This window comes from Cydia pomonella, chromosome 1, assembly GCF_033807575.1.
Source record: "Cydia pomonella isolate Wapato2018A chromosome 1, ilCydPomo1, whole genome shotgun sequence".
In the NCBI taxonomy this organism is placed as follows: domain Eukaryota; kingdom Metazoa; phylum Arthropoda; class Insecta; order Lepidoptera; family Tortricidae; genus Cydia; species Cydia pomonella.
Window position 1 is genome coordinate 28864542 of NC_084703.1, and position 16101 is coordinate 28880642.

Here is a 16101-nt window from a genome sequence, read left to right on the forward strand (position 1 = left end):
ATTTTATTGGCTGTTTGCCGAATCCGTTCGCGCTTAGGCCTTGCGCGGGCATTGGAATTGTGCGTAAAAAAATACAAAAAATTTGGCAAAAAAGCTCCTCCATACATTTCTGCAGAAACAGTTCCGTTAGGTTCATTTTTATGCTCAGTTTCTCTCGGTGTACTACTGTACTAAATGTACTAAAAGACCGAACTAGGACATTTAGGTAATTCTTATTCTTATGTTTTTTTATGTGTTACCTGTGAGAATAGCATATATTTTTAAGAAAATAAGTAAACTCTATATCAATATATTTAGCAATTTACCTCTAGTTTTATGACAACCTAAATGTATTGTCCTAAAAGTATTAGAAACATATTTAAAAAAAGTTTGAAGTTCGAAATGTCACGGAACGTGTAGTGTGACTTTCCGGATTTTGTGATAATAGATTTCTTTTATATTTCAAGTGATTTTGCAAGAATTTATATCAAATATAGCCCACTTATTGCTATTCTACAACACTGTATAATATAAATATAAATTGTGTAGATATATAACGATTTTATATTATTATAACAACATAAATATTGTGATCAGTTTTCGTGTCACCGCCGTGCGTGGTAATCATGCGGTACTCGGATAAAAAATCTTTACAACTGGCAGCCTAGTTAAAGTTTTTTTAGAAGAGCTACAATGTGTTGTTGCCAGATTTGCCAATCGCTGAAGAGAGAAGTTTTGTCGATAATTATTTATTTGTGTTCATTTGAAAAACCGGTCAACCTTAACGCGTCCCCGCCGCGGCGTGTGAGTTTTAAAAGTCAGTACTAGTTTCACGTTATTGCTTATAACAAAAGATATACCTTATACATTCGAGATTAAGTTGATTATTTAATATTTGCTAAGTCAAAGGTAATTTTAAGGTGATACCGAACATGTTCCAAATTGTCACGAACGTGGCCTCAAAATTCTCTAACCGCCACGGATTTTTGACACGTGGTTGTGACGTTCTTAATTTTTTTGATTAATATTTGCACTCAAAACAAATGGATTTTTATTAGCTATAGATTATTTGTTTTTATTGCCCGACTGCCAAAGCAGAAAAATGGTTTTTGCGTGTTTGTATGTATGATGTGTATTGTAACGAGGGAAATGCGGCTAACCGCGGTGGCGAATATAAACGCAGACGTAGATTTCTGATATTATATATTTTTTCTTCTTTTAGCAAGATCACACATATCGATACTCTTGATGGTTGCCACATTCCGAAAGCCCGTCTGCAGATTTTTATTCATCTGGCAAGGCGATAGTCCTGAATTCAAATCTATAACTGTTGCCAGTTATCTTAAAAAAGACTGTCACATATCGTCTCCTCGGGTGAAAGTGGCAATCATTATCACAAAACTACACCCTATCCTATTCTACCCTAACTACAGACTCCTACCTACTCCAGGCCCATACAGAGTATAAAATTTTCCTGCCTCCCATTCAAGGTAGCCGGTGTCTAAACCATCCCCGCAGGTCGTGCTTATGGCTACGTTCCTCAAAATGGTATGATACGGCTTAAATACGGGAAAATAACCTTACACCCTTGGACTAATAATACTGTGGACGTAGTTTTGGTAATACACAACTAGGATTCCATCATCCACCAATTTCCTTGTACTTACGAGTGACACACACACATTGACAGCTATCATCCACCAATCTGCTGTCAGTCAGATCGAGACGTCATTGGAAGGAATTGCAGAAAGAAAAAAATAAAATATGCAGGCATTCGTGGTTAAATGTTGTAAAAATTAATCCAATCGGAAGAAAAAAAGAGATGGAAAAACTGTTCATAGATAAGTTAATAGTTTATTACATTATCGTGCGTAAATTCACGATTTTTCATGAAAAACAGTATGTTCAATAGGGTAATATCCCGAAAATTAGGGTAACTGATGCTCTTCTTATTAAATGGTTATGTATATAGAGACTTTATCGCCTCCTTTTTGAACATTGTTTATCATTTTTCCGATTCTATGACATTATTTTTTGTTAAAAACCAGATTTTTCAAGTTAAGTGTATAAATTTAAAAATAAACCCGACCAAATATGATGTCATTCCGATGGTAAATATTATTACATTACCATACATATGGTGCTACGATTCCGCACTAATGCAGGAATAAGCTTTTTCCGTACCTATATCAAATATCAAAAATACTATATGTACTGTAAAACGCTATTGCTATTGTATTATAATACACGTGCGAATAGGTGATTCGCAACTCGTGACGATTTAAAACACGCCCTTTGGTCATGTTTTAATTTATCACCCTCGTTGCGAATTTCCTACTTTCCGCACTTAACTATTAAATAATGTTTGCACAAAGTAATTATGCAACATCACGCATTATCTGGACCTATAAAATCAGGTGCATATTTATTGTCGAACATAAAACAGTGCTGTTTTTTATTTAAAAATAATTATTTCACCATCGGGGGGATTTTGTGTTACATGGTATCACTCGCCTACACGCACCCTTTCAACCGTCCGCCATTGCAGTGTCACAGTTTGTCGTAACTCAAATTCTCTCTGTCAATTTTAACTCTATGCTTACACCTGACTCTTTTTAATTTTTTTTAACTTCCTGACAGCTAATTGCCACTGGCCATAACTAGATGACATTGACTTTGTCAGCTATTAAAAATTCACCTAACTTCAAAATTAAAAAACAAGACTTATTTTATTCAATAAAAACGACAATAAATTAATTTTAGGAGCTGATCTTCGTCATCGGTTATGTCGTGGAGGTGGGGGTTGCATATGACCGCGTGCCTTCTCGCCGCACCTTCCGTGAAGAAGTCGAGCTAGAAATCGACTGGTAGCTGACTCAGCTCGTTGGCTGCGAAACGGAAGTGGGGGCTGCATATGGCCACCTATCTTCCCGCCGCGCCTTCCGAGATGAACATGAGACTGGTGGGGCTCGTATCTGTTGCTGCATCCAGCTGAAAGTGTATGTCATCTAGTAGGCCGTCTCAGTATACATGCAAATAAATTCAGAACACAATTTAACAATCACACATTTGTGAGATTGTACTAGTTTGGAGCGATCTTTTCGGTGAACGATCACGCACAACTGTATAAATTATGATATGAATAAATAGGTAACACTTGTACAGGCTATGCTATCAAAATCGTTGCAGAGTTATTTACTCGTGTCTTGGTCTAACTCTTCTCGCATATTGGTTAATGACTGTCTACGCGAAACTGTAAAACTGCTATTCGGTTGGTTAAGGGCTATTTACACCATGCATTATTTGTTTAACCGGAAAAAACCAACCAACCATTTACGAAGTAATGGTTAGGTCATAATGCAATTTTGTAAAAGCGTTTGATCTTAATATCATTTCCAATTGGGCCGTAAGAATATTTTACATTGTCGTACCGTCGTATAAATAATACTCTGCCGTACCTATTGAGCTTACAGTGGAATTGGGTCAATTTGTGTTGTACCTTAAAAAATGGCGGCACGCTAGAACGGCCCGCGTCCGGGCCGAGGCAACTGACACTTCATTTTCTATGACAGGTGACCAGTGATCACGTGAGCCTTTCTATAGAAAATGAAGTGTCGGTTGCCTCGGCCTGGTTCTAACGTGAGTCATCTTTAATATTTATTATACTCGGTTTCATCCTCTACATCCTCAGTTTCATCCTCTAGCATAAGACGCCGCATGCGCTACGCGATACATGCAGTATCGCGTAGCGCATGCGATTTCGTAAACAACACAGTTACGGCTACGGATAGTACTTGCTATGCATTGGGACTGTTCAGTCGATAGTTTAAATTTTTTTTTTATACTCGTTTATGTCAGCATCACGTACAATGGTAGTTAATTACCCCTATTCCACCTATCCCTACTGCGATATCCCCACCAGTGTGGACATATGGAATATTTTTCCATTTAGTTCTACTGGTAGGGATATTATTCCATTTATCCCTACTAAAATCCACTGCGGTAGGGACTCACGGAATTATTTCCAACTATCTATACTGGCTTCCCCCCTGGTGGGGACTCGCGGAATTATTTCCAACTATCTATACTGGCTTCCCCCCTGGTGGGGACTCGCGGAATTATTTCCAACCATCTATACTGGCTTCCCCCCTGGTGGGGACTCGCGGAATTATTTCCAACCATCTATACTGACTGCCTACCTGGTGGGGACTCGCGGAATTATTTCCAACCATCTATACTGGCTTCCCCCCTGGTGGGGACTCGCGGAATTATTTCCAACAATCTATACTGACTGCCCACCTGGTGGGGACTCGCGGAATTATTTCCAACCATCTATACTGACTGCCCACCTGGTGGGGACTCGCGGAATTATTTCCAACAATCTATACTGACTGCCCACCTGGTGGGGACTCGCGGAATTATTTCCAACAATCTATACTGACTGCCCACCTGGTGGGGACTCGCGGAATTATTTCCAACAATCTATACTGACTGCCCACCTGGTGGGGACTCGCGGAATTATTTCCAACAATCTATACTGACTGCCTACCTGGCGGGGACTCGCGGAATTATTTCCAACTATATTAACAGGCATTTATATACATATAACGAAATAATAGAAACAAAACCAAAAGAATAGTTTTATTTATACACAGTTAACATGTTACCTCAGTTACCTTAACATATCTAAGAAATGGCCCACTGTTATATTTCCTGCCACTAATTGGTTTTGAGCATTCTCAATGAACTGATCTCGAAGTATGTATTTCATTCCTCTCTTTTTAGGTGCCTTTTTTTGTACGGTAATTGCCAAATAGGTGTTTCTATTAACAACAGAATTTTTGTACAGTTTTTTTAAAAGGGCATACAAACTAATTTTTCTGTTATTTTTATCGTTTATTTTAAAATGCCACGCTTCTGCGTAGTTATTGGTTCTGTGTCTATATCTGAATACACACCACTGTGCGATGAAGTTATCATTTTTGAGCCAAAATGTTTTAAAATAATGTTGGAAATCTTCCATTTTCAGTTCTCTTCTCATTTGCGATTCAATATAAGACCACCCTCCCTTGATTTTGTGAAAGGGCAGCAATGGCAACGCAGCTGATAGTGATATTATACGTCTCATTTCTTTATTTTTAGTTAATTTTAGCTCCTTGCCCATTTTCCATATAGCTTTTGTAAAATGATAATAACATCCGTCCTTTTTAATGCCTGGTAATACGTCCTCCATGGCCTTGGTAATAGCTGGTTCAAAATCTGCCATTATTTGCGCAGGATTCCAAGCTGGGATTGCAGATTTAAGAAGTTTAAACATGATTTTATATGTTTCTGTTTTCTTGTCTGGTAATAATGCATATATCGTCGGAATTATTAATGTTGACTCCATTGAACTTCCAAGATCGCAATGCATTGTTACCAGTTGGGTAAACGGTTTAGGGCAGATTTTGAATGTTCCGTCTAGAAAAAAAACTTTACGCTCCGTCAACAAATCTTTTGCCCACTCACCCCCAAATATAATTATTCGTACGCCATTGTGATGATAATCAGCAATGAGGAATTTGTGATATGCAGGAGGTACTTCTAATTCTTGCAAGTTGTTGAAAAACATTTTCCTTGTTCCTGCAACTTTGTTTCTGTGGTTGTACATTGCTGATTTAATATTTTGGAATTGCGGAATATTTCCTACCAAGTCTAACCCGTCGTCTTCAATCCCGGCGACGATGTTTTCAAATATTGTCGGAACCGGAATCTCAGGGCTTGCAGCAATTTCTTTTTTACAATTACTTAGGCGTATGTCAATTTCATTTTTCGCTACGTCTTTCAAACACCATGACGAATGAGCCACTTCTTTTAAAATAGTCCGCTCCTAGAATAAAAAGGTTTACATTACTTTACTTATAGGAAGCGTACAAGTAACTTATTGAGTCAAGCAAACAAACAATTAAAAACCATAACGAAATAAGATGAAACGGAGTTCATAAAAACTTACTTTAATTGTTACCGATCCGACACATTTTGTACTTTTAGTCTTTACACACTTCCAGTATTCGGAATTTTTGTAGATTTTTTTACGGTGATATTGATAACCATCGCTAAGTAATACTTCGCCCCGACCCCTTTGTAATATTATTATTTCCCTAGGCATTGTACATAAAATGCGTGTTTCTATAAATACAAATTTCCATTAAACGATATGACATCTGTCAGTATGTGAATTATATTATTGTTTATCTACTTTTAAATGACGTACTTGTATTACTGGCCATATTTCTTTATCAGCACTTACTTGAAACCTTTTTATTACCTACTTATATAAATTAGAGTGTTTATTTCGCGTCATCGTCAGTTAAGTCTAATATGTAGAGTAAAACTGATATCTGAAATATCTAAACATACATATATTAACTCTTTTGGCCCTTACTTATTTGCACTAATCATGAAAAACCTGTTGAGATGGGTTGGGAATCTAAATTTCAACTTTCTAGCTATCACGGTTCTTGAGATACAGTCACATGTCAGACGGACGGACAGACGGACAGCGAAGTCTTAGTAACAGGGTGCCGTTTTTTTTTGTATCCCTGCCAAACAGCAAGTAAAGTCGGGCTGAGTGGAGAAAATTCCATATTGCCCTACCAAACAGCAATTAGGTAGGGCTAAGTGGAAGAAATTCCATGTATCCCTACTAGGGGGAAAGTGATTGGGCTAAGTGGAAGAAATTCCATGTATCCCTACTAGGGGGAAAGTGATTGGGATAAATGGAATAAATTCCATCTTGCTCTACCATTAAAAACTGGGAGGGACAGATGGACAACTCGATTCCATGTATCCCTACCAGTAGAACTAAATGGAAAAATATTCCATATGTCCACACTGGTGGGGATATCGCAGTAGGGATAGGTGGAATAGGGGGTTAATTATCAGGCATCGGAGATTTTATCGTATGGTAAGACTAATGGAAAGCTGTGGAGTCGATATTTGCCATAAATATAATCTCTTATTTATACTCATACTCATTGGTTTATTAAAGTTAGATATTAAATTTTATAATTAGGAACAGCAACGTTGATGGGTTTATTCACGATAAAGTTTCAACGTTAAAAATAATTACCATTTTTGTAATGATTTTATTAAGAAATTTCATAAAAATATATTATAACACGTAAACAATATGTATATAAGAATGAGTAAGGACATGTTGGGCCAGATAATACGAGTAGAGGTATCATAATAAAACGGACGGTCCGAAAAGAAGAAAAACACGACAGGAGGGAATGTTTTAATCGACACGAATTGGGAATTACCTTTTCGCTGGTTTATAGTACAGTAGAGTTTTTAAATATGCATACATGTTTTTACCTTAATCCATTGCAGTAAGGTGAAAAAATGTATGTAGGTGTAAATGTAATGAATATTTATGAACCCGACCCCGACAGTTTATCTGACCCATGAAGATTTCAACAGAGGCTGGTAAAATGATATTTACCACACTAACGCTGTAAAGTAGCATCATAAGTACTGTAAGGAACAATTATGAATTTATCCGGACTTAATTGAAATGAGAGCAAATTAGTACATTACGATACAAGTGCGAAAAATAGGAAATTCGAAACGAGTGGCGATAAATTAAAACACGACCGAAGGGAGTGTTTTAAATCGACACGAGTTGCGAATTACCTATTCGCACATGTATCGTACAACGTTTTACAGTACATATGGCCCTTTAAATGTTCGACACAGTAACGTAATATGCTACTTCTCGCACTAGTGCTATAAAGTAGCCCCATATGTACTGTAAAAATATTTTCGGCAATTGAATGTTGGATCCTTTAATTGGTTGAAATTTCCATAGAACATGAAGCTACAGGAATAAGGGCTTCAAAGTCCTGATGAGGCATCATCCTTTTCATAATTACAGTTATAAAATGAGTAAACAACTGCGACCATTTCCATATTTTGTGGGGTAAATTGGGTTCCATGATGATCAAATATCCATTTGTGACTCGAAAACGATCGTTCTACATCAACTGATGTTAGCGTAGCGTATTTTAACATTGTTTCAAATTGCTGGGAATTTCTATAGAGTACTTTATCCCATTTATCTTTAATTGTTTCAGGGCCAAAACATGTAAAATACTGTCTAATTTTGTCTAATATCTGGAAAGTTTGCTGTATTTAGGATATGTTGGTACACTCTAACATTTTTATCGACTCGACAATAAGTTCGTAGTTATCCTGTATAAAACTTAGCTCATTTTGGATATTTATATTCGAGAATGCGGCTTGGGCTTTTGATATTGCGATAGCTTCTCTGCTATTCGTAATGAGTGGCATAATAGAAAGCAGCACTCAGCCAAGTAGCCCACCTTGTTATTACTGGCTGTGGGGCTAGTAGCACATCGGGAACCATCTCTTTAAATTGCCTCGTTCTTTGTGGCGATTTGAGAAATATCTTTTTGACGTTTGAGACCAAAGTGTTAACTTAACCACACAATTTCCAGCAACATCCAAGGTTTCGTCTACAGAAAGCCACAAGTACGAATTATTTAACGCGTTTCTTATTTTCTCTATGACTGGGGTATAAATTTTTTGAAATAGTTATTTGTACAACAAGAGAGCAAAGTTTGATATTTCTTCGAGTGCTTGTTTTGAGTCCCGTGCAAGCGAAAGATTATATAATAGATTCACGACTGTAGAGAGCGAGAGATCGTTAAAAGTAGTTAAGTAGAATTATTTACTGCGAAACAATTGCGTAAATTTGTATAAGTTCATTGTTTTGATTGTATAATAAAATACGTAAAATATGGTGTTTTTATTAAAATTTTAAACTTTTATTTCATTAATTATTTATTACGAATAAAAACTCGTAGGGTGTTTTGGAACGATGCGGTCCGACTTATTTCGGGGGTCTATTATAAACCGTCAATATATCGTTGAATTACGTATGCAATTTTTTTGTCTCTTCCTTTTTGCTAATGACGTGAAAGGGACAAAGACAATAGAATCCAAATATTTGTTAGGCCCCTCACGTTGAAATGACATTCGAATCTAAAGTAAAGTAAAGTATTTTAAAGTAAAGTATTTATTTATTTCAGTACATGGATTGATAATGGGCATAAATATTAGGCATAAGAGATAAGCAGGTACCCGAATAACATAAACAAGGACTAAATACTACATGGTTCCTACACTAGGCAAAGCCTGTCCTGTAGGTAGCCAACACAGTTACGAGTATTCAAACGGCATGACGCGCGTATAGTTAACACAATCAGACACTTTATAGATTATTTTAGTCAATAATTATTGAAAAGAGACTTATTTAAATAATTTACAAATAAATTGATCTAACCTGTGATGCTATTAAGTCAAATATTTTATATACTATTGTTTAAGCTTACTAAAATGTAGCGAATCCAGTTGAGCGTGTGTGTGTGTGTGTATGTGTATTATGTTCGTTGGTATATTATGTTTGTGTATAAGTGAATAGATTAGTCCATGTGTTTGTCTTCGGTATTTCTTCAATCTCCTCGTAGGATAGCGTATTAAGCCATCTTTTGACTTTGCGTTTTAGTTCTGCAATTGAACAATCTTTGAAACTAACTGCTGCACTAACTTTGTTGTAGATATACGGTTGGAGATATACGATAAATCTTTTAGCGAAAGCAGTTTTAGCCGTTGGAATGGGAATATTATACTTTCGTTTTTGCATCATGGCTGAGAAGTCTTGCTTTCTAAGAACTCGAGCGTGTTCGTTCAGCACTACCCGCATAATAAACAAACTACGAACGTTAAGTACATCTAAATCCCTATACACTTGCTTGGTTGGGTACAAGACTGACTTCTTAAGAATAACTTTTAAGACAGCACGTTGAGCTCTCTCTAACATAATCATGACTGTTTTAGCAGCCCCACCCCAGGCAGTTATGCAATAAGACAAAATCGGTTGGCAGATACTAACATAAACAGTACTAAGAAGCTTTTTATCAGCAGAATTTCGCAAATTCTTAAATATATATATTAATTTACGAATACGATTGGCAGTGAGTAGTATGTGTTGTTGAAAGTCAAGCTTTTCGTCAAATGTAACGCCAAGATATTTTACTGTTTTAGTTCGACTGATGTATTCACAAGTACAGTTTGGGATAAGCGACCAGTCGGGGCTGCATCTATGTATTACGATATTTGGCAAGCTAGTAGGCGCGGAAGCTTTAGATTTATGACAGCATACAAATTTCGTTTTGTCGACATTTAAAGTAAGTAAGTTGTGTTGCAGATTAAAGGTCACCTGAATGTTATTTTGTCTCACTCAGTGAGCAAAATGCGATTTTGCTCATTGTTTTTAAGCAGCAAATTACCCTTGTTCGAGCTGCTGACGTGAAAATAATATTTTTTTTAAACAGATTCTTCTGGTAATTTTTTATTTGAACAATTACATCATATATGTTTGTCCATAAATTTACGGAAGTTGGAATTATTGAGTCTATTCCAGGGGATATTACAGGTAATTAAATATAAGCAAAGGTCTATATAGAAGTCACTTGTAATTCCAGATTTTTTTTAATGCTGAGCACTATTTATATGTTTTGTGACATTGTGTTTTTTGAGCTGAGTGATGGAAAAATCACAAACAGTACGTTGTATAACGGACCGGTCAGGATCATATTTTAGTTCCTCATGTTTTTCGATCCAGTTCTGTATAAAGCTTGATGGTCCAGTGGATTTCGTTTGATTAAGAATACTGTTGATATGTTTTAAAATGAATGTATGTTTCAATTGGGTGAGTTTCTGTACTTCACAACTCAAGCACATTACAGCAGATTTTACATAATTTCTTTTACATGTCAACTTCTAACTAGGTAGGTATATATTCTTTTTTAACATAAGTAAACAATGATAGTTAATTTAATTTAATGCATTTTTATCCTCTATGAATTCACTAACAATATAATAAGCTTTTTTTAAAAGCTGTCCTTTCACAATAGTTTTGAATTTATTTATTGACAATTTCAACATATTACTTGGTAACTTATTATAAAACCGCACACCGTTCCCCATAAATGACATGTTTACTTTTTGTAAGCGGAAACCTGGAATCGCTAATTTACTCTTATTTTTAGTATTAAAATTGTGTATGTCACTATTCAATTTAAACATGTCAATATATCTACCTTTTGGATTCTGTTTATAAGGTAGGAACAGATGAGATCAAGAGCCTTATCATTTATGCCATAATGGTTTAGCTTACGAATAAGAGTATCATGATCAACACAGTCGAAGGCCTTCGATAGAACACAGAACACGCCTATAGCATCCAGTTGTTGTTCCCAAGCTTCATATATATGTTTGATTATGTGCCTGCATCTGTCGTTGACCTGCCCCGTGTAAATCCAAACTGTTCTTTACAAAGTAACTTATTAACACTAAAATGAGATATCAATTGATAAAGAATGATTATTTCAAATATTTTTTAAATCGCAGATAAAATAGAACGGGTCTAAAATTGGTAGGGTCTGTTTTTGATCCAGATTTAAATAATGGTATGACTCGACTGTGCTTCATTAGGTCAGGAAAAAACCGTCTAATTTTGGACCATAGGTTCAAAACATATGAAAAAGATTGTAAAATATAAGTGTAATAAATACTTTCAATGAAAACTATAGCAAACATGATCTGTCCAGCCGTTTATGAGTTATTGCAAAAAGTCTTATCTTCTTAGTAAAAATACGTGAAAAGCGTTGCGAAGGTTCTCCCTTATGCTTGTAATGTACATTATATCGTACTTACTGATAGCCCCGTTTAGCATATTCTGGCAGAATGGTAACTACGGAACCCTACATAGAGCATGGCTCGACATGCTCTAGGCCGATATTTTTTTTTTTTACTTCTAAAGTTGACTATCGAACATATTGCGCACAAAAGACTCGAGGGCTCATCGAATTGACGAAGGTATAAATGTGCAATAAAAGTAGGTAGCTCTCGTCCTCTGTCGGTCAATTTGATAAGGAACCTGACTAGCCACCCTACGTGAACGGAAGTCTATTGCATCTATAAATATCCGGAAGGGGCAGCGAATCTTACCGACCTCCTGACCTGGTTCGTAGTGATTTGAAAATGTCTGCACGGCATAATGTATAGGTACTAAATTGTAAGCAATATATTGAATGAATAAAATATTTATTTATTATGAAACGAGTTCATCCCTCGCAACGGCCAATCGGACTGGTTATTATTAATTATTTTACTATTTTATGTAGTTAGTGCGAATAATAAATATGCAGATATCACCTTAAAAGGACGTTGCCCGTTAGACGGTTTTCTTCATATCTTATAAGATCAATTCGGTAGCTTATGAATTAGGGCTTATGAATTAGGGCCTATAATTGCTTCCTTCAGTCAGCGGACCGGGTTAGGTCTAGAAACATCGGTAGCTCGAAGAAGTTTTTGCCATGAAAAATGCATTACTGTCGTGTCAAATTGTGTGGAAAGAACACTTAAAACTCTGGTGTACAAAAAATCACATTTATTTTCACAGGTAAGCCGATTTTTAGACATTTGGATGAAAAATAATTTTAATTTAAGCGTCTCAATAAATGAGGCAGCTCTCGGAACTCGATGACGTTTTTTAAGAAAGTCTCTTTCTATCCCGCTGCATCCGTATAGCTCCTCTCTTGTCGTTTATTATTATTATATAGTATTCCTAAATGCAAACTAGTGATGTCTATAGAATGTGATTATTTACTATTGATAAGGTAATAATCTTAAGAGACTCCCTATTTTTTTAATTACGAGAAACATTTACAAATTTTAATTAAATCTTACATGGCGTGAGAAATACGGTCGTTAATAGAAAAAAAATCACCTCAGCAGCCCGAAGAATGGTGCTTGGCATTGGTGATGCTTAACAGTGAAAAAAATTCGATTTTGCCTTCGAAGCATTAAAATGTACTTAGAGCGTTTGAGATAATGGGTGTTTAGGCGAATGGATGTATAAGTGAAAGTGTGTATGGGTCAATAGTTGTATGACTGAATGGGTGCATGAGTGGTTGGGTTGAATAGGTGTTTAGGTGAATGGATGTGTAGGTGAATGGGTGTATGAGTGAATGGGTATTTTGGTGATTGGTTGTATGGATGGATGGGTGTCTTGATGAATGGGTGTATGGGATGGGTGAATGCGTCCTAGAGATAAGACCTAGCTAGATCGATTTTTCGCCCCTGATAACCCTCGCACTTTTAACTGGCACTTTGTTTTGCTTAGTACAGATGCAATAGTTGGTTGACAGATTAATCCTACACTTGCAAGATGCAATGTTGAAAAGTTGAGATAACGGAACTGTTTAAGATCGGAAGGTGATCCAAACAAAAGGCAGTTCACTTCACTGCGCGTTTTGAAGATTAACATAACTTGAAATTCCAAAAGTAACTATTTATACAGTGTAATAAGTATTAATTTTACCTTACACAAATATCAACTAATATTTACTAAAAATATTGCCAAATAAGTATGCACAACGTTTTATTTAATACGACAATATTCATGGCAAAACGTAAGTAAGCAAATTGGCGGATATAACGAAAATAAGGTTGACAAATAATAGTGTATCTTCATTTTGATATGAAAATATATGTTTAAGATGTGTTCCATTACTTGCAAAAAGTAAAAAAGACTACTATAAAGCAAAAATAAAATATTTGAATACACTTAAGGTACAGTAATATTACGCATCCAAAAAAAAATATTTTTTAAATATTCAAGCTTCGGTAGAGGGCTAAAAAATATATCGTTTTTTTTTTCTGACAAAAAATGAACTAAAACAACTTTTAAAACATACCCAGCATTCATTATATAATTATTTTACAAAATCGACCCACCCTAATGTACACAGACGGCTAATTTTAACAACTGAGTTAAATGTATTGTGTATCACCAATTTGAAGCAACTTGACATTTCTCTGTTTGGCTCTATGATTAACTGATAGAGAATGCCAGGAGCCATCAAGTCTGGCATTCGAACATTTTTGATGTTAAATAAAGTTTAAATAAATATGTCACCCTGTATAAAAAATATTCATCGCGAATAAGGAATCAACATAGCATTCAAAAGTCATCTACTTGCATGTAATTCCTCCATTGTCTATACTAGCCACCATTCATTGACAGTGATTGACAATGACGTGTCACATCACTAGCAGCCGGCAGACATTTTTGTCTCACGCCCACGAGAGTTTGAACGGACCAATCACGGCACAGGACTCGCTCACCGCGTCCCCCGCACTCCTGTATTTTTGGCACCCCGGAGACACCGATACCATTTTTTATTTTGAATAAACGCCCTCTACTATACAATGTGTAGCACCCTTTAATTGAAAACGTCACATTTCTATACATGACAGAAAGTGTTAAACATCTTGTCAGTGAAATGCGTACGATGGGATTCTGCTCGTTGCTGCGTTGGTAAACACATGTGCTCGGGTTGAATAGTTTTGAAAATAATTGTTACCGGTGGAATTTCCGTATATCTCTTTAGTGTTGTGTTATTTTAGTGTGGTAGTTACTATTGTAGCTTAGTTTACTGGACACTGGTAAGTAATTAGCTGTAATTATGAATGGTAAGGATCCCCCTGATGGGGGGGACGCCGACTCCATGTTAAAACAAAAGACGAATGAAAGTTTTCTGGATGCAATTTTTTCATCTGTAATGATGGAAGTGGTGCCTCAAAATAATCTCAAACGAGGAAATGATGAAAAAATTTCTACTCAATCAAAAAAAATAAACTCGCCAGCTGATTCCGCCCAAACATCATACGTTGCACCTGGATATGGTGATTCGGATGCTCCATTAAAGTATTCAGATGCTGATAAGGGGCCTTTCGTGGTTCACATTCAGAGAGCAGAAGCTGATCCGTCTGCTGGGCTGTCCCTTCAAGCCCTAAGAATGGCTCAGCTCCTTCACAAGAATAGAATAGAAGGTATTGTTGAGGGCTCCATTAAATCTCTTGGGCGCAACAAAGTTGCAGTATCTTTTAAATCAGCACAAATCGCTAATGACTTTTTTAGCTCAGATTTGCTCCGAAACAATAATTTGACACCTTCCATCCCCAGATTTCTGGTTTCTAGAATGGGGGTTGTCCAGGACATCCCAAGGGATTGGTCCCTTGAGGAAATTGTAGATGGTATCCAATTTCCATCCTATTTTGGACATCGTATTATAATGAAGGCTAGACGACTGTCTCGTAAGGTACACCGAGAAGGCCAGCCCCCTGAGTGGGTTCCATCAAAGACAGTTGTTCTAACCTTTCATTCACAGGACCTACCAGAAAAAATATTTTTGTTTAACATGTCTATGCCAGTGAAGGTTTATGATCTTCCTTCAATTCAATGCAAAGCTTGCTGTAAATTTGGTCACATTGCTGCTAAATGTCGTTCAAAACCCTGCTGCTTTTCATGTGCTCAGCCTCACACTGGTGATACTTGCCAAATTTCAGATGACAAAGTTTCTTGTGTATTTTGTTCAGGGCGCCATAAGGCCACTGACCCGGTTTGTCCAGAACATAAACGACAAAAGCAAATAAAAATTGTTATGGCAGACGAAAATATTGGATACATTGAGGCTGCTCAACGTTTCCCTTCTGTTCGACTAAGCTATTCTGAAATGGCTCAAAAAATGTATTCTTCTGTTCCCCAAGTTGACAGAGTTCCTGTAACTCATAGTTCCCCTATTCCTAACTATACAGAAGAAACCCCGAAATCTTATAAAAAGACTACATAAAAACAGCCGAGAATTCGTCAACTTTTAAGTCCATCCTATGACATACATGCTCACCGAGATATTGTTAGTAATCCTAAGTCGGCTCTTTCAAATGGGTGCGCTTTAAATAATGATTACTATGATATTACGCCTAACGAAAATTTCTTGGACTCACTGACATCACTCTTTGTTAATATAATCCTTAAATCTGGCGAGAACCTACCGAACAAAGTCATTAATAAACTTCAGCCTATTGTCCCCCTTATCTCAAACAATGGATCACAGAATAATTCAGTGGAATGCACAAAGCATTAGAAATAAAAAATCTGAATTATTACATTTGTTAAATAAATTTAAACCTATTGTTTGTGCCATT